Source organism: Puma concolor, chromosome D4 (assembly GCF_028749965.1).
Source record: "Puma concolor isolate L17-30 chromosome D4, mPumCon1.1.hap2, whole genome shotgun sequence".
NCBI lineage: Eukaryota > Metazoa > Chordata > Mammalia > Carnivora > Felidae > Puma > Puma concolor.
In genome coordinates, this window is record NC_141679.1 from 6955267 (window position 1) to 6975928 (window position 20662).

Below are 20662 nucleotides of genomic sequence, written 5' to 3' on the forward strand. Positions count from 1 at the left end.
TGTCACTTTCAAGCTGAAGCTCCTCTTTCCCTTTCCCATGGCGACCGGCATTTTTCCAGTTAGTAGGTGCTCCATTAGCCTGGGTTTTAGAGTGAGGACAAATAGGATTCAGTAGTCAATCCACCACCGACATGCAGCCTGAGTGAGAAATAAAGTCCAAGGCTCTGTCCAACACACAGCCTTCCTGTACCATTCCCAGAGGACGGTCTTCCAGAATCTTCTTGGAAATTTCCATGGGCATACAGCTTATGTCACATGAAGCAGTGTGCTCCATTTCTTGACAACTTTAATTACTTAAAAGTTCCTTAAATATCGGTCGATGTCATTCTTCCTCTTACTGTGATGCATTACTTCTATGATTACATTTAATCCCTCTTGCTACAAAGTCCCAATGTACTACCTTCTTCTCGTTGTGAAATATTCCCAGATTTTTGCATTAATCCTCAGTGTCATTATTTCCAGACGACTCTTTCCCAGTCACCTACCTCTGGGCCATTCTTCAGTCTAACAACCAAGAGGACTATGAATTCGGCATGGAATATTCTCCACTCCTCTCTCCCTACCCTTCCCGCCCCACCCACCTCTGCTTCTTCCCCCACGCGGCTCAAATGGAAGCTTACCACAGTAAAACAAAACCCTGAAAGACACTTTTGATGTGAAAATCCTCCAAGAGATCAAAACCACATCGAGAAGAATAGCTAATAGTTAGGTCTGGGACTCTAATAGCCAAAAGGGGACAAATCCCTGAATTTTGCCGTCAGGGAGAATTATTGGAACAATAGGGTTACTGTATAATTCCAGCCCAGTGATTTTTGAGACTAAGCAGTCTGAAACCAGAGAAGGGAAACCAGCTGCAGAGAATTCCAAGAAACATCAACATGTGTGTACTTCTTGGAGGGAAATTTCCAGTGATTTCTGGGAACATTTAGTAACTTCTGTGCTTACATATGTTTGGTGTGTAAAGGCAAGTGCTTACCCCAAAGCTATTCATTCAGAAATTGACACAGTGAGTTTTTCTATTTTTGTTTAAAAAAGTATCCCATTTTTTTCCTGATTCATAAAAATAGAAGCTAAAAAAAAAATACCACATGCTGTCATAAAAAATTTGAAAAACACGGAAAAATATACATGAGTTGCAATTAATTAGTTATGACAGGTACTCACACAATAAAATCGTTGCATATTCAATAGATAACGGCATGGCTATTAATGGTCATGGTTTGATACAAAATTGTAGTTCCAAACGATCTGGGTGTATCCTTAACATGTAACCGGGTTTAGAATTTTGAGGCTTTCACTCTCTCTTTTTTTTGGAGTAATAAGCCTTATGACTATTTCATGGACGACCAAATTGTCAAAGAAGTTTAGCTGTTCTCAGTGGCCCCCCCGGGAAATATTTAGTCATTTCAAACTCAACATGGCTAAAAACTGAGCTCATTTTCCACTCAAATCTGAGGTTTTCCCAAGTGATGCTATTATTTTTTCAAAGAAATGAAGTAACACTACTTTTCTGGCTCACGAGACCTACAACATCAATGCCTCTCTCCTTCCCAACTTGCTCGGGAAGATACTAATTGCTCCTTTAAACTCTCTCTAGGATTCCATCCCTTCCTCTTGTATTTTGCGACATTACCGTAGGCCCCATCAACTGGGAAGCTGTGAGTAAGGAGGTTGCATTAATGTCCATCCAGCTGCCTCCATCATTCCCTCTGAAGCTCTAACCCGTATTTACGTTTTATCAGCCCTTTTTCTAAAATGTGTGAAACTCCTCCTTGCAAATCTAAATTCTTTGGCCTCATGACATCCATCTGATAGCTATTATCTACTCTGTGCAAAGCACTGTGTTGGCAGGAAGGACACAATGGAGCACTGAACAGACAAGCTTCCCTGCCCCATGGTGCCACAGTCTAGTCGAGGGGACAGACAACAAAATGAACAACAAAATAACTGTGTAACTTGTGCCAAGTGCCTGAAGGAAACGACCAGGGTGCTGGGCCCGAGAACCACGGGGGGTGAGCGGTCACTGGTGGCTAGGCGATGTGTAGATTGGCAGGGGGTGGGTGGTGAGAGAGGAAGTGGGGAGATCAATAAAGATGTCGCTGCCATTGGGCAGCTGATGATGATGGTTTGGATTAAGGTGGTGGCAGTGAAGAGAGATGACACAAAGGGGTAGGGGAAGGGCTGAGTCAAAGATCACGTCCAGCTTTCTGGCTTATTTGTTTTTAATATTTTAAAAATATTTTTAAATATTAATATTAATTTATAGTAATATATTAATTTAATATTAATATAATATTAATTGTTTTAATATTAATAACGTTTTTAATATTTATTTTGAGAGAAAGAGCAGGGCAGAGCGAGAGAGAGGTAGAGAGAATCCCAAGCTGGCTCCACACTGTCAGTGCAGAGCCTGACACAGGGCTCGATCCCACAAACCGTGAGATCATGACCTGAGCCAAAATCCAGAGTCAGATACTCGATCAACTGAGCCACCCAGATGCCCCCAGTTTTCTGGTTTAAACAATTGGGTACATGGTAGTGACAGTTCTGAGATGAGGAATATGAGACAAAAGTAGATCTGGGAATTGAAAGCAACAGTTCCATACTGGATCTAAACCAATCATCTAAGAAGGAAGAGAAACCAGCCCCAGAAGCGCTACAGAAACATGCACGAGGGAGCAGGCTCCCAAGACCCTCCCTTTAAACCCAGTTCTCCCAGGGAGAACCCAATCCTTTGGACAACCAGTGGCTGAACAATCCTCATCCTAGCTGGGGATCCAGACCAGAATGGCTTTGACTTTGGCCTGTTGAGTTATCTTCTATGGCCTGCAGGGGAGAAAGAACCTGGCCACACTTCTTCCCCAGCAGTGCCTGCCCCTAATGCATCCCTGCTGTAAGCAGGAGGAGCAGAGAGAAGGGGTTTTCTTCTGAAACCCCCCCATCCGGCAGTGGCACCCTCTTTCTTTTTAAATTATTTTTATTTATTTTGGGGGGGAGGGGCAGAGAGAGAGAGAGAGAGAGAGAGAAGGAGAGAGAGAATCCCAAGCAGGCTCCACACTGTCAGTGCAGAGCCCGATGCAGGGCTCAAACTCACAAAATGTGAGATCATGACCTGAGCCAAAATCAAGAGTCAGACGCTCAACTGACTGGGCCACCCAGGCTCCCTGTACCCTCTTTCTTTTTAAGAGAGTGGGAGAGAACACATGCATGTGGGGAAGGGGCAGAGAGAGAGAGATTGAAAGAGAAAATCCCAAAAGGCTCTGTGCTCAGCACAGGGCCCAATGTGGGGCTCGACCTCACCACCATGAGATCAAGAGTTGGATGCTAAACCGACAGCCACCCAGGCGCCCCCTTATGGCACCTTCTTTAGACTCTCTGCAGAATAGAAAGAAGGGGAACTCCTCCCTCCCATCCTTCCAAGACTGGGATCGCTTCTAAGAGGAAGTATTACCCGCCCCCAAGTTCCTGTCAATCAGCAGAACCTTGATCTGCTTCTCTCTGATCTGGAGGGTGCACGCTACCTGCTACAAGCAGAGAGAGGCAGAGTCGGCCTTCCACTGGTCAGGGCCATCCTGACACTGAGTCCTGGCATCCTTCTAGTCCAGCACTGTGAGGCAGGGCCTGTCCCCTGGGTGTAGGGCCTCTGGCTGACGGCTCCCTGCCCGCTTCCAAGCAGCCCTCCCTGGACAAGCTGAACCAGATCTGTGTCCCGGGCAGTAACATGTACTGTGTGGCCTGTGGAACCTGCTCCTAGCTGGCTACTCTGACCTCAGCCACCAGGGTGAGGCCCTTAACTTCCTGGAGAGAGATATGCCTGCTAGGGCTTCCGGCCTTATCATTTCAGCTTCCCAGAACGTGCACACTGTGTTCTCCGAGGCCCAGTGCTCGGTCTACCTGGAGACCACAGGTGCTGCCTGCAGGTGGGGCAGACTTCTGTTTTCAGGGCACAGCTCCCTCTTGCCCAGAGCAGTCCTTCTGCCCAGGCTTTGTCTCGAAGACAGGAACATTTGCCACCCACGTACTCCTGTCTTGGTGCTCCTAAGCCTCCTGGCCACTGACTCCATCTAGATGCAACTGTGGGCAGACCCCTCATCGTGAGGACTATCAAATCCATATGGATGACCCAGAAGGATACCCATGCCTCCTGACCACGTGACCAGGACCAGGCCATGAAGTCCTAACCTTGACTGACCTCCCGCTTTATGACGTTTGAACTTTGAACTTGACTATTCAAGAAATAAAAAAAAAAAAAAAAGGAAAAATATTACATGCTCCTGGATAGGAAGAACAAATATTGGTAAAATGTCAATACTACCCAAAGCAATCTACATATTCAATGCAATCCTTATCAAAATAACACCAACATTCTTCACAGAGCTAGAACAGTCCTAAAATTTATATGGAACCAGAAAACACCCTGAATAGCGAAAGCAATTTTGAAAAAGAAAACCAAAGCAAGAGGCATCACAATCCTGGACTTCAAGCTGTATTACAAAGCTGTAATCATCAAGACAGTATGGTACTGGCACAAAAACAGACACTCAGATCAATGGAACAGAATAGAGAACCCAGAAACAGACCCACACACATATGGCCAACTAATCTTCGACAAAACAGGAAAGATTATCCAATAAAATAAAGACAGTCTGTTCAGCAAGTGGTGCTGGGAAAACTGGACAGCGACATTTGGAAGGAACCTGAACCACTTTCTTACACCATACACAAAAATAAACTCAAAATGGATGAAAGACCTCAATGTAAGACAGGAAGCCATCAAAATCCTTGAGGAGAAAGCAGGCAACAACCTCTTTGACCTTGGCCACAGCAACTTCTTACTCACCATGTCTCCGGAGGCAAGGGAAACAAAAGCAAAAATGAACTATTGGGACCTCATCAAAATAAAAAGCTTCTGCCCAGTGAAGGAAACAATCAGCAAAACTAAAAGGCAATCGACAGAATGGGAGAAGATATTTGCAAACGACATATCAGATAAAGGGTTAGTATCCAAAATCTATAAACAGCTTCTCAAACTCAATACCCAAAAACAAATAATCCAGTGAAGAAATGGGCAAAAGACATGAATAGACACTTCTCCAAAGAAGACATTTAGATGGCCAACCGACACATGAAAAAATGCTCAACATCACTCATCATCAGGGAAATACAAATCAAAACCACAATGAGATACCCCCTCACCCCTGTCAGAATGGTTAACATTAACAACTCAGGCAACAACAGATGTTGGTGAGGATGCGGACAGAGAGGATCTCTTTTGCATTGTTGGTGGGAATGCAAGCTGGTGCAGCCTCTCTGGAAAACAATATGGAGGTTCCTCAAAAAATTAAAAATAGAACTACCCTACAACTCAGCAATTGCACTACTAGGTATTTATCCAAGGGATACAGGTATGCTGTTTTGAAGGGACACATGCACCCCCATGTTTATAGCAGCACTATCAACAATAGCCAAAGTATGGAAAGAGCCCAAATGTCCATCGATGGATGAATGGATAAAGAAGATGTGATATATATATACAATAGAGTAGTACGCGGCAATCAAAAAGAATGAAATCTTGCCATTTGCAACTAGGTGGATGGAATTAGAGGGTATTATGTTAAGCGAAATTAGTCAGTCAGAGAAAGACAAATATCGTATGACTTCATTCATATGAGGACTTTAGGATAACAGATGAACGTAAGGGAAGGGAAGAGAAATAATATAAAAACAGGGAGGGAGACAAAACATATAAGAGATTCTTAAATACAGAGAAGAAACAGAGGGTTGCTGCGGGGTTGTGGGGGGGGGGTGGTCTAAATGGTAAGGGGCATTAAGGAATCTACTCCTGAAATCGTTGTTGCACCATATGCTAACTAACTTGGATGTAAATTAAAAAATAAAATAAAATAAAAAATTCCAAAAAAAAAGGAAAAGGAGAAATGTATTTTCTCTCATTCCTTTGAAGCACTTCCGTCTAGTTTATACTGGATCATTCAGAACTTGGTAGTTATTTCTCCTTATTGTCCTTAATTTGTGTGATGCCTTTAAACTGTGCCTTCCCAATAAGATTGAGACTATGCTCCTGTGTGCACTCTCTCTTCTCTGTCAAGAGCGGGGAAGGCAGCGAACCCCACCCCTCGTTCCCTTCGGAGGAAAACAGCTCAGCCCCTGTCTCTGGCCTTGCCCGATAGCCTCCCCGAGCCCCATGCCGGCTCTATCAGTTTTTTGCACATGGATGCCCCTGGGGGCTGAGAGGGAGGCTGGAAGGGGAGGAAAGGTCTATGGGGCCCCTGGCCTTTAGGAGAGTAGAGTACTCAGCCCAGGAGGAAGACTCAGGCTTTCAGACTTCGGACTGTGAGGGAAATGATTTTCAAAGGGTAATCATACAGGCATCTGACAGTCCATAAAGAAAACAGCAGATGACTAACAGAAGTTACAGGATGGCTCCACCCTCTCGCTGAAATGGCATATTCTTTTGAACGCTCTGGGTAATTTCACAACACTCAGTGCTCTCGCTAGGAGCGGCTTTCCATCACGGAGTCTGGAAATGAGGGTAATTAACGTATATCCTTCCCATCTTCATTGCCCACTCAGATCTCCTGGGTGACCAGCCTCTTTCCCCTTTCCTTGTCCAAGTCTTCATCCCTCCAGAAATCAATTTATTCATGCAAGTGGGACAATAGTAGGCAAAGTGAGCAGGAAATAATAATAATAAATTCAATTACGCAGCATTTGAGGCTCGATTTCCAGTAAAACAGAACTTCCCGGCTTCCTCCCCCAACGCGACGTGAAAGCATTTATGTAGACACAGTGCCATCTGCTGGCGTCTGGAATCGCAGCAGCTGAGAATTCAGCTTCCACCTCGGGTTGCCTCCAAACCTGAACAGCTCATTTCTCTCATTCAGTCAGAACACATTCACTGGGTGCTTACTTTGAGCCACCCCTGCTTGTGCTCTCTCTGTCTCTCAAAAAAAAAAAAAAATGAGTAAATGTTAAATTTAAAAAAATAAATAAATAAATGAAGACCCTTAGGCTTTGCCCTGCAACAATTCTGAATTGGTGGGTCTAAGCTAGACCCCAGGAGCCTACGTTTTATTTTTTATTTATTTTATTTTCAACGTTTATTTATTTTTGGGACAGAGAGAGACAGAGCATGAACGGGGGAGGGGCAGAGAGAGAGGGAGACACAGAATCGGAAACAGGCTCCAGGCTCCGAGCCGTCAGCCCAGAGCCCGACGCGGGGCTCGAACTCACAGACCACGAGATCGTGACCTGGCTGAAGTCGGACGCTTAACCGACTGCGCCACCCAGGCGCCCCGAGCCTACGTTTTAAACAAGCTTCCCAGGTGATTCTGAAACAGGGAGTCCACAAATCACATGTTGAGCAAAAGTAATGCTAGAGAAGCAGATAGCGATGTAATCTGGCAAATGCCACAACGTGTAGACAGAGTCTGCTGGGGACACAGAGAAGGGATATCTAACCAGATAACCAGACCGGAGGATAGAGTGGACAAGGCTTCCCAGAAGGTAGGCCTCCAGACAAATAGAAGTTGACAAGACGGAGAGGGGAGCAGAGGATCCAGACGGAGGGTGTAGCACCATCCACAAAGGCAAGAGGGCACGAAAGTGCACACAGGTTGTGTGGGATGCTGGAGAAAAGTGTGGGGGAGGGTCAGAAAGGAAGGACCTGGAATACTGAAAGCTAACTTTATCCTAAAAGCTCTGGGGAATGTGGAAACTTTCTAAGCAGGAGAATGAAGGGATCAGATGTGCATTGTAGGCAAATCCCTCTGGCAGCAATGCCTTGAGGGTGCAGGACTGAAGAGAGGGATGCCTTGGGGAAGAAGTGGTAGGTCGGTCTCTGAGGAGACGGTAGCCCAGGGCCGAGAGGAGGGAGCAGACACAGGAGGAGCTGAGAGGGCCCAAGGATGACGCTAAGGGTTCTGGACTGGGAGGCCAGTTGGCGTCATTTCCAAAGACAAAGCACACACAGAGAGAGGGACGGGGTCGGGGAGGGCCAGAGAAGACTAGAAGAGGCACGACAGGGAGAGGGGCCGCGAAGAGCGTTCCTTTCTGGTGTAACTGTCACTGCCCTGCTCTACCCCTTGCCGTGTGATCTGAATTCTTCCTTAACCCCACCGTGCCTTGGCTGTCTCCTCTATAAGATACAGATCCTAATAGTATCTACCTTATAGGGTTGTTGTGATAATTAAATGAATTGACACGTACAAGGTGCTTAACAAAAGTGCCTCACACGTTTAAGACTCAATCGATGTTAGCTATTATTTATGGCCAGATTCCTAACTGGTTGCGGTACATTGGGTCATTGCTCCCAATGCTTCGGTCTCTGTTTTAGAATCAAACATCCGTGTCCTTGGCTAAACGACTTTGCGGCACCTCCCGCTAGCACAGAGTACGTTCGTTCTCCTGTTCGGCATCCGTGACTCGCTCTGACCCGTGCAGTGTCAGTGACACTGTGACACAAGCAGAGGCTCTAAATATGCCGGTGAGATCGGGCTTGCTCTTTTATGCGTGTGCAATTCACCAGCCACGACCTTGTTGGCCACCGGTTCTGGAACGATGAACACCAGAGAGCAGACCCCTGGACGCGCAGCCTCAGTTGGGGGAGGGGAGGGCACCCAACCCACAGGCTTGTGAGCAACAAAATAAATGAGATACGAATGCTGTCATTACAGAGCATTATTGCAGCAACTGCTAATTAATCCACTGATACAGGAAAACACTTCTGGCCAATTTTTTAACACTTACTCAGAGACCATGATGTCTCGCACTAGGCTGCTCAAAGGACACAGCACAAGGTGCCCAGGTACTTTAGGTTTCTGACAATACGTCAGGCCTTCTCAGCCTTTGTTAAAAGCAATCACCGGGGCGCCTGGGTGGTTCAGTCGGTTAAGCGTCGGACGTCAGCTCAGGTCATGATGTCGCAGTCCTGTGAGTTCAAGCCCCGTGTCAGGCTCTGTGCTGACAGCTCCGAGCCTGGAGCCTGCTTTGGCTTATGTGTCTCCCTCTCTCTCTCTCTGTCTCTTAAAAATAAACACTAGAAAACGTTTTTTTTTTTTTTTTTAAAAAGCAATCGTTATAAAGGTTTCCCAACTTGCAGTCACTGAGAGGTTACTTTGGGTGCCTTCACGTCCACCAGAAGAGAGGTACTGAGCCGGAAAAGTGGCAGGTGGGCAGCCCACTTCTGCTTACGCCCTTCCTTCCCCTTGGCCAAGCTCAACTCATGGCCCTGACCACAGGCTTGAAACACAGAAGTGGGCCCAACTTGACCTCCAAACGTCCTAAGAGCAGCAGCGTCTGCAAGGCCATTCGCTGTGTGGAAAGGACCCACAGGAGCCAGCAGACCTTCTTTCCCTTTATCTGTGAGTGTTTGGGTCTTTGTCCGTCCCTCAGGTGTACCTGATAACCCTGCTTTAGTCTAGACAGCAGAGTGGAGAGAGCACTGGGTCAGGAGTCAAAAAAAAAAAAAAAGTTCTGCTGACTGCTTGTGTGACATTGAGTAAATCACTTAAACTGGCTGCCTCTCTGTTTTCCGTCTGTAAAATGGGGATGATAGGACCTGCCCCCAGGTATCACCTAGTTGTCATAAGGATAAAATGAAAATATGCTCTCAAAACTGTAAAATGAGGGGCCCCTGGCCGGCTCAGTTGGTAAAACGTGAGACTCTTGATCTTGAGGTCACGCGTTCGAGCCCCGTGTTGAGGGTGGAGATAACTTAAAAATTAAAAAGAATTTTAAAAGGTACATATTTATTTAAAAAACTATAAAATGGGGCGCCTGGTGGCTCAGTCGGTTAAGCACCAGACTTTGGCTCAGGTCATGATCTCACGGATTGTGAGTTTGAGTCCCGCGTGAGGCTCTGTGCTGACAGCTCGGAGCCTGGAGCTTGCTTCAGATTCCGTGTCTCCCTCTCTCTCTGCCCCTCCCCTGCTCTCTCTCTCTCTCTCAAAAATACATAAAGATTAAACATTTTTTTAAAACTGTAAAATGAAGTATAAGTAATACATCCTAGCACCAGGAGCTTCAATGTGGGGGCTCGGAGAGTAGGAGCAGGAAGAACAATACGGAAATGGCGTCCCCTTCTGTGCATCTCAGGAACTGCCCCACACCACCAGGAGCAGGCTTCGTGCCCAGCAGGGAGTCCGAGGCTCAGGCATCGCCAGGTTTCCTCCTACTTCATGTTCTCTTTATCAGTTGCTTTATGAGTTTCCTCCTTGTTTAAATTCCCCACCCCTGTCTCTTCCCTCAAGTTTGACTTCAGTCTGAACACGGGATCGTCACAGCCACTTAGAATTCTGCCCCTGAGCCCTCATCATTTCTTTTCTTTCTTTTAAAGTTTATTTCTCTATTTTGAGAGAGAGAGAGAGAGAATCCCAAGCAGGGGTCGGAGCTGTCAGCACAGAGCCCAGAGAGGGGCTCAAACGCACAAACCGGGAGATCATGACCTCAGGGGAAGTCAGATGCTTAACGGACCGAGCCACCTGGGCGCCCCAGCTCCGATCATTTTTTATCCCACTGCGGGGCTCCATTCCTCACTGTGGGCCTCTGCTGTTTAGGACATATTAAGTTCTAACAGAGTTCGTCTTTTCCTGTTTGGCTCATCAGTTAGTACTTGCTGAGAAATAAATATTTTTCACCTGCTCATCCACATATTCCGTGCTGTTCTCCAGACAGTGAATTACAAGCCCAAGGCGAGACTGTGAAGAGTTTGTCTTGAGGGTCCTTTCTGCACAGGGTTTTGTTGGTTTTCTTTTGTTTTTGTATTAAGCACCAAGAGCCAAGGACCGGGTGTTCCTGAAACCCTTCTTCCCATTATGCATAAGCCTCACGGTGCCCCAAGGCATCACAGTTCCATCTACTGGGACAAATTTGAGTAATTAACTTTTTAAAAGTTATCTGCTACCTGATAGTATCTTAATGTGCTAATACACTTGTCTTTTAATAGCAATCTTTAAAATCTTGAGTCAAAGACTGGGGGTGGAGAGATTAAAAAAAAAAGAAAGAAAGAGAATGTCCACTTCCAATAAAAAGATTTGCCTAAAGAGATTATTACACATTTACACAAAGAGCCTTACATTTACACAATGATAAAGTGTTCCCATTTTACTAAGAGCCTCACCGCCTGCTTGGAGGCCGTGTGATCACCGCTTACGGAGCAGAGGGAGGCCCAGCAAGGTTTCGTATTCGCTCAGGTCTGTAGAACCAGGCCTGGGACTCAACTCTTCTGCTGTGCCCCCCATTTTTCTGAAGAGAGTATTTGATGAGGCAGAGGCTGCAAATAAATATCTAAATATCTAAAAAGAGATATTGATAATTGAAAAGAATCGTTCACAGATTAAAATTTTCCTTCAATTACTATTATTTGGTATTACTGTTCACAGCAGTCATTAATACCCTCGTCTGCTCTCCAGAAGGTAGACTCCAGAGTGTAGAGGTTTTGCTGTGTTGATCGCTATGTTCCTGAAACCATGGCTGACCTTCCGTAAGTACTAATTGAAACAAGCAAACAAAAAAATGAATCAATATGAATAATAAAAAGGTGATGTTATCAATTATGCCTCAGTAAAGCTGAAAAAAAAGAATACACTGAGAAAAATCCACTGCCCTTATTTTTTTTAAGTGAAGTTATGGGGGCACCTGGGTGGCTCAGTAGGTTGAGCATCCGACTCTTGATTTCAGCTCACGTCATGCTCCTAGGGTCGTGGGGTCAAGCCCCGCATCAGGTTCTGAGCTAAGTGTGGAGCCTGCTTAAGATTCTCTCTCTCTCTCTCTCTCTCTCTCTCTCTCTGCCCCTCTCCCCTGCTCTCACACACATTCTCTCTAAAATAAGTAAACAGATAAAATAAAGTGAAGTTATGTTAGATTGGATTTGTTTTATTCTATGACTGGATAAAAAGTATATAGATTCATTACAGCTTTTTCAAATGAAACAGAAAAGTGAAAAAAACAAATGAACACGTCACACGCATTAGTTTGGCGTGCACGGAACAGAGGCCATGGGAGGACAGGGTGAGAAAGTGGCCGTGTGCAAGCCCAGAGGAGGGCTCTCACCGGACGTCAATCCTGACGACACCTTGATCTTGGACTCCCAGCCTCCAGAGCTGTGAGAAAACAAAAAGTAAAGCCTCTCAGTCTATGGCATTTTGTGGCCACTGGAGCAGACTAATACAGGATACGCTTCTCCTGTATAGGTTCTCCTGAAATACAGGTGGCATTTCTCTTGGGTAAACACCTATGAGAGAGATTCCTTGGTCTTATGGTAGGTGTGTATTTAACTTGACAAGAAATTGCCAAACTGTGTTCCAGAGTCGCTGCATCATTTTGTGTTGACATCAGCTGTAGTTGCCCCACATCCTGGTCAATATTCGGTGTTACCTGGTGAGGCCTTTGCTTTTTTTGTTTTTTGTTTGTTTTAATTTTAGCTATCCTGGTGGGATATACTGGTATCTAATTATGGTACTATTTTACATTTTCCTTTTCTTTTTTAATTTTTTTTTTTTTTTTTTGAGAGAGAGACAGAGAGTGAGAGAGAGATCAAGTGGGAGAAAGGGCCAGAGGGAGAGACAGAGAGGGAGAGAGAGATCCTCAAGCAGGCTCCATAATGAGCAGGCCTCAATCCCACCATCCTGGGATCATGACCTAAGCCAAAATCAAGAGTCCAGTGCTCAGTCAACTGAGCCATCCAGGCACCCCTACATTTTCCTGATGATGGTAAGCATCTTTCAAGTGCCTACATGTTAATCATATGTCTTCTTTGATGAAGTATTTGTTCACATTTGTTTCCCTTTTTGTTATCAGGTTGTCTGTTTTGTTATTATTGAGGTGTTAAGGGGTCTTTATCTATCCTAGGTATAAGCATTTCATTCAGTATATGTTTTGCAAAGATTTTCTTCCAGTCTGTCTTGCCTTCATATTTTCTAAACATTGTCTTTCAAAGGGCCTAAGTTTTTAGTTTTTATGTATGTATGTATGTATGTATGTATTTGTGTTTATTTTTGAGAGAGAGAGGGAGAGAGAGAGAGAGAGAAAGAGAGATGCGTGCGTGCATGAATAGGGGAGGGACAGAGAGAGAGGAAGACACAGAATCCGAAGCAGGCTCCAGGCTCTGAGCTGTCAGCACACAGCCCGATGCAGGGCTCAAACCCATGAACTGTAAGATCATGACCTGAACCGAAGTCGGATGCTTAACCGACTGAGCCACCCAGGCACCCTGTTAAGTTTTTATTTTTAATAAAGTCTAATTTATAAGGTTTTTCTGTTATGGTTCATGCTTTTTGGGTTCTAAGAAATCTTTACCTAAACAAAAATGACAAAGGTTTTCCCCTACATTTCTTTCAGAAGTTTTATAGTTTTTTGAAAGTTTATTTATTTTGAGAGAGACAGGGACAGAGCACACAAGCGGGGGAGGGGCAGAGAGAGAGGGAGAGAGAATCCCAAGCGGCCTCTGCACTCCTAGTGCAGAGCCCGGTGTGGGACTCGAACCCACACACTGTGAGGTCATGACCTGAGCTGAAATCAAGAGCCAGATGCTTAACCAATTCAGCCACCTAGGCACCCCAAAGTTGTTTTTTTTCTTTTAATTTTTTTTTTCAACGTTTTTTATTTATTTTTGGGACAGAGAGAGACAGAGCATGAACGGGGGAGGGGCAGAGAGAGAGAGGGAGACAGAATCGGAAACAGGCTCCAGGCTCTGAGCCATCAGCCCAGAGCCTGACGCGGGGCTCGAACTCACGGACCGCGAGATCGTGACCTGGCTGAAGTCGGACGCTTAACCGACTGCGCCACCCAGGCAAAGTTTTATGATTTTTAACTTACATTGAGGCATATGATCCACTTTGAATTAATTACGGCATATGATGAGAGGTAAGAATTGAGTTCATGTTTTTCCACAAGGATATCCTATTATTCTAGCCACATTATTATTTTTTGTAAGTAATCTCTACACCCAACATAGGGCTCAAACTCACAGCCCCAAGATCAAGAGTTCCATGCTCTACTAACCGAACCACCCAGTCGCTCCTCTAGCAATATTGTTTACAAGACCATCCTTTTCTTCTTTGTCAAAAATGAATTGACATCATTGTATGTAAGTCTATTTCTGGACTCCCTATACTGTCCCATCCATATGCCTATCTTTACATCAACACCATGCTGTCTTAATTACTATAGCCTTACAGTAAATCTTGAAATCTGGTAAAGTTCTCCATTCCTATTCTTTCGTACATTTGTTTTGGCTGATCTAGATTCTTTCTATTTCTCCACAAATTTTAGAATAAACCCATCAATTTCTATTAAAAAAAAAACAAAAACAACAAACCCAAACAACCTACTGACATCGTGACCAAGACTATGTTAAATCTATAGATGATTTGGGGGAGAATTGACATAACAATAATGAGTTTCTATGCATAAACACGATACATCTAACCATTTATTTAAGTCTTCTATAATTTTTCTTGGAAATATTTTGTAATGTTCAATATTCGGTCTTTGCATTCAGTTTGTTAGATTTACCCCTAATATTTATTTTAATGTTACTACAGGGGCACAACGGTGGCTTAGTCTGTTGAGTGTTGGACTTCAGCTCAGGTCACGATCTCATGGTTCATGAGTTCGAGCCCTACATCAGGCTCACTGCCATCAGCCGGTTAGCACAGGGCCCGCTTTGGATCCTCTGTCCCCCTCTCTCTCCCCTCTCCCACTTGTGCTTTCCCCAAAATAAATAAGTATTTTTTAAAAATATTACTTCAAATGGCATTTTAAAAGCTTTTTATTTATTTATTTTTATTTTACATCTAAGTCAGTTAGCATACAGTGCAACAACGATTTCAGGAGTAGAACGCAGTGATTCATCCCCTATGTATAACACCCAGTGCTCATCTCAAGTGTCCTCTTTAATGCCCCTTGCCCATTTAGCCCATCCCTCCACCCACAACCCCTCCAGCAACCCTCAGTTTGTTCTCTGTATCTAAGAGTCTCTTACGTCTTGTCCCCCTCCCTGTTTTTATGTTATTTTTGCTTCCCTTCCCTTCTGTTCATCTGTTTTGTATCTTAAATTCCACATATGAGTGAAGTCATATGATGTTTGTCTTTCTCTGACTAATCTCACTTAGCATAATACCCTCTAGTTCCATCCACATTGTTGCAAATGGCAAGATTTCATTCTTTTTGATTGCAAAAACTTTTTATTTGAAATGGCCTGTTGCTAGTGTATAGAAATACCATTGTTTCTCTGAATCTTGCAACTAGAACTCATTAGTTCTAGTGGCTTTTTAAAATTTTTTTTTAACGTTCATTCATTTTTGGGGAGAGAGAGAGAGAAACAGAGCGTGAGTGGAGGAAGGGCAGAGAGATGTAGTACCTTTTTTGTGGATTCCTTAGGTTTTTTCACATACAACCCCATTTGTGAACGAGACAGTTGTGTTTCTTCCTTTCCAGTCTTCCTTGCCTTATTGCACTGACCAGCACCTCCAGAACAATGTGAAAGAGACATGATGAGGGTAGACATCTTTGTCTTGTTCCTTACCTTCGGAAGAATATATTCACCATTAAGTATGATGTTAGCTTTAGGCTTGTTTTCTGTATGCTTTGGTATCTTGTTAAATCCTGCTGTGACTCAGAACATGGTCACTGTAAATATCTCACATGTGAATGAAAAGAACATTATCTATCTACCTATTGAGATCTCCTACATTTTCTCATTTTAACACTTCCCCACATCTTATATGCGTATTACATTAACATCTTAGAGTTATATTACCCCAATAGATCATATATATATATATATTTTTTTTTTAATTAATTAACTTTGGGGCGCCTGGGTGGCGCAGTCGGTTAAGCGTCCGACTTCAACCAGGTCACGATCTCACGGTCCGTGAGTTCGAGCCCCGCGTCGGGCTCTGGGCTGATGGCTCAGAGCCTGGAGCCTGTTTCCGATTCTGTGTCTCCCTCTCTCTCTGCCCCTCGCCCGTTCATGCTCTGTCTCTCTCTGTCCCAAAAATAAATAAACGTTGAAAAAAAAAATTTTTAAATTAATTAACTTTGTTTACATCTTGGAAAACTTTAGTTATCAGTATAAAAAGGCTTCCTCATTCTGTTTTCTTCCTCCTTCCTTCTGAATGCCATTAGGTGGCATTTCATCATACAGATGGACCACACTTGACTTAACCAGTGTATCCCACTTTGAAGGGTATTTTTTGTTTTGGGAGTTTTGTTTGTTAATCAGGAAGGCAAATTTCTCTCTCTCTCTCTTTTCCCTTTTCTTCTTCTTTTTAACCTTTTGACCCCTTTCTCTCATTTCTCCCACTCTCCACCCTTGCCTCTGGCAGCTATCAGCAGTCTGTACTCTGTGTCTAGGAGCTTGGCTTGTTGTTGATGTTGTTGTTCTCTTCCACATAGAAAGAGAAGCATGGTATTTGTCTCTCTCTGACTTATTTCACTTAGCATAATGCCCTCAAAGTCCATCAGTGTTGCAGTAAATGGCAAGGATTTATTCTTTTTTTTTTTTTAACATTTATTTTTGAGACAGAGAGAGACAGAGCATGAACGGGGGAGGGGCAGAGAGAGAGGGAGACACAGAATCTGAAACAGACTCCGGGCTCTAAGCTGGCAGCACAGAGCCCGACACGGGGCTTGAACTCACAGACTGTCAGATCATGACCCGAGCTGAAGTCGGACGCTCAACCGACTGAGCCACCCAGGCGCCCCAGGATTTATTCTTTTTGATGGCTAAGTCACATTTCTTGGTATATACCACATTCCATTGCATACACCACAATTTCCTTACCCATTCATCCATCGATGGACAATTAGGTTGTTTCCATATCCTGGCTATTGTAACTAATGCTGCAATGAACATGAAGGTCCACGTATCCTCTCGAATTAGGGTTTTCGTTTTCTTCTGACCAATACCCAAATGTGGAGTTGCTGGATTGTATGGTAGTTCTATTTTTAATATTTTGAGAAAACTCCATAGTGGTTTTCAGAGTGGCTGAGCCAATTTACATTCCCACCAGTGAGGCACGAGGGTTCCCTTTTCTCCACATCCCCACCAACATTTACTATTTCTGGTCTTTAGCCATTCACGTTATAGCCATTTTAACAGGTATGGGTGGTATCTCACCATGGTTTTGATTTGCACTCCCCTGACGAGTAATGATGTTGAGCATCATTTCATGTACCTGTTGACCATCTGTATGTCTTCTTTGGGAAAGTGAAATTCCATTGTATGAATATACTACATTCTGTTTATCTATTCATCTGTCGAAGGAGGTTTGAGTTGTTTCCACCTTTTGGGTATTATGAACGATGTTGCTATAAACACTCACGTACAAGTTTTTGTGTAGACCTAAGTTTTCAGTTCCCTTGGGTATATACCTAGCAGTGGAACTGGGTTATATGGTAACACTATGTTTCATTGAGAAATCACCGGATTGTTCTCAAATTACTGCACCATTTTACATTTCCGCTGGAAGTGCATGAGAATCCCAATTCCTCCACATCTTCACCAACACTTGTGTGATCTGTCTTTATTTTAACCTTCTTACTTTCCAATTTTTCTTTTTCCGTACCTCCTTCACTCACTTCTCTATTTCCTCCCCTCATTTGGACAAATCTTCAGACTTTCTTTTCTTTTTAAATATTTTTTAACACTTATTCATTTTTGAGAGACAGAGAGAGACAGAGCATGAGTGGGGAAGGGGCAGAGAGAGAGAGAGACACAGTATCAGAAGCAGGCTCCAGGCTCTGAGCTGTCAGCACAGAGCCCCATGTGGGGTTCAAACCCACGAACCACAGGTTCATGACTTGAAGTCAGACACTTAACCGACTGAGCCACCCTGGCGCTCTTAACTCTTCAGAATTTCTAATATTACTGAGACCCTAAAATAGTTCCATCCAGGAACCCTTTCCCTTGTATTAGATCTTAAACTTCTGCATGACGTCACTACCAGCCTCTAACTCATTTCTACTATGCGCATTTTTGGATTTCTAATCCTCAACAGCCAAGCCCCCATCTAAATGCACTGCACCCCGTCAGTGTTTCTGATCTCAGGGTTTGAAAAGAATCTTCAAAGTCTCTTAGTCTTGTTCATTTTATGAAAGAAGGATGTGGAGAGAAGACTGAATAAAAAGAAGGTGGGAAATAAGAGAAGGGAAGCAGAGGGAGGAGACAGGAGGGAAGCACCAAGCTTATGCCTGACATTTTACATAATCTTATTCAAATCTCACAACGACCCCAAAAGATTGGTGTTACCTTTCCCCTGTTTCAAAAATGAGGGGACTGAAGCGAAGAGAAGTTAATTATTTTGTTTGAGGTCCCCCAACCTGTGAGAGTCGAACTTAGCTACTTGCAACTACAAATCCTGTGATCCAGGAAACTTGAATTTCGAGAAGAATGACCCTCATGGGTGTATGATTACCTTATCCCTCGGTCCTGGGACAGACATACTCTGGATGGACCACGGCTCCAGCAGTGAAGGGGGATTATTAGGAGAATAACACAGTGTCTTGTTTCTGAAGGGAAGTCAGTGCTGTGACGGGAGTAGTTTTGTCTCAAAGGACAGGAGATGCCTCTGGCTAGGAGAAAATAGGCTGGGAAGTATGTCCCTCCAGCAAGGTTATGGTATTTGTCACCTGGAAGGAACTCCAGAGTTAGATATGTGAGACAGTATAGAAAATTCCAGGAGAAAACTTCAGAACATGGGTTACCTCAGAGCAAAGGAAGCTACTCATATTTCTACAAATTATTCAAAGAGCAGTAGCGGGTGCCTGGGTGGCTCAGTTGGTTAAGTGGCTGACTTCAGCTCAGGTCATGATCTCACAGTTCGTGAGTTCGAGCCCCGCATCAGGCTCTGTGCCAACAGCTCGGAGCCTGGAGCCTGCTTTGGATTGTGTGTGTGTGTGTGTGTGTGTGTGTGTGTGTGTGTGTGTGTGTGTGTCTCTGCCCCTCCCCTGCTCGCACTGTATCTCTCTCAAAAAATAAATAAACATTAAAAAAAGATAAAACAAGAGCAGTAGCAATTTTTTTTTTTTAAGTAATCTCTGTGCCCAAGGTGGGGCTCGAACTCATGACCCTGAGTTGCATGCTGTACTGACTAAGCCAGCCAGGGACCCCTTATGTATTTTTAAAAAATATATAAGGTAGGGGCGCCTGCCTGGCTCAGTCAGTGGAGCATACAATTCTTAATCTCAACGTTGTAAATTCGAGTCCCACGTTTGTTGGGTGTAGAGATTACTAAAAGATGAAATCTTAAAATACGGGATATTCATCTCCTCTTCCCCTTTTAGTTAAATGGTAGTGTATTACCTTAGTTTGGCAATCCTGCTTTTTTCCACTGGATATCATGTCATAGCAGTACATAGAGGTATTTCTTACTTGTTTTTAGAGCTATGTACTGATTCTAGTATGTGAACGGGTCCTAGTTTATGAAAGCATTCTGTGATGGATGATCGCTGAAGTTGTTTCCACTTTTTTGGTTTTGCAAACAGTGGTCACTGAGTAACCTTATGTATCTTTTTGTATTTTTGTCAGTGGATCTTTAGGCTTGAGGCCTAAAAGTGGGATATTTGGATCGACAGGTTAATATATATGCAATTTTACTAGAAAGTGCCAAATTCCCCTCCCCCTGGATTATACCATTTTTGCGTTCCCACCAGCAAAAAATTAAAGTGTTCCCTGACTGCTTTGTCAACACGCTTTGCCGTCTAAACTTTTAGATTTCTGCCAATCTGAGAGTTGGGGAATAGTATCTTTGTGCAGTTTTCATTTGCATTTCCTTTAAGTGTGACTGTACATCTTTTCACATATTTAAAGGTCCTTTATTTTCATTATTGTGTGTGTGTGAATTGCGTGTGTATATCTCCTGTCTATTTTCCACAAGGTGATGGTTTTCCTTTTCTTCTCCAAGTGATGAAGCCCTTCGTATATTTATGAAGGATACTGATGGTGATGTGCTGAGAGCCCGCCTACAAGCACCGATTGTTAAATCGTCAGGAATTTTGTGACCCAGCTGATGTCACATGGGTGCAGGTGAGCGCATTTTGGCAACTTAAAATCTACTGTGGTGGGAGGGTTTACACCATGGCAATTGGCAAAGACTGAACCAGGAGTCCTCCTTGCTCTCCAGAACACAATCAGACAACATTAACCCTTTGTAAGTCGGAAATACCTATCGCAGTTTTTAACTTGTCTTTTTATTTTGCTTATGATGTGTTTCGCTAACGCAAAAATTTTACTGTCACTGTTGTTTTGTATAGTCCAAATTTCAGTCTTTTCCTTAATTGCCTCCGGATTTTGAGTTCAGGGAGTTTCCCCAATTCCTTAATTGTGGAGGAATCCGGTCTTACTTCCTTCTCGTAATTATACAGCTTTGTTTCTTTAAAAAGTTTTTAAATCTTTGACCCATCCGGAATTCATCTTGTGTAGAGAAACGGATATGACTATCTGGCTATTTACCCCAATACTATTTACAAAGAAGGACTTTTTCCTCCATTGATTTCAGATGCCAGCTTTATCACATATTCAATTTCCAGATGCAATTATTTTTGGATTTTCTACTCTGTTTCATTGATCTATGTATTCATGTCCCAATACCATAATCTTATTGTACAAGCTTATAATGTTTTTTTAAAACTGTTTTAAATG

The 20662-nt window shown here is 43.7% G+C and overlaps 1 protein-coding gene across 4 annotated transcripts in view; it reads right to left on the reverse strand.

Moving 5' to 3' along the window:
• Nucleotides 1-20662, reverse strand: part of RCL1 (RNA terminal phosphate cyclase like 1) — a 97751-nt gene that overhangs the window by 72060 nt on the left and 5029 nt on the right. For 2 of the 4 annotated variants that reach the window (XM_086684888.1, XM_086684891.1), the window contains one exon: nucleotides 15380-15544. The exons of 1 other annotated variant lie outside the window; for it this stretch is intronic. The gene's annotated coding sequence lies outside the window, so the exon portion shown is untranslated. Of the gene's footprint in view, nucleotides 1-15379; nucleotides 15545-18437; nucleotides 18652-20662 lie in introns of all 4 variants that reach the window. One more of the 4 variants, XM_086684890.1, reaches the window with a different exon arrangement.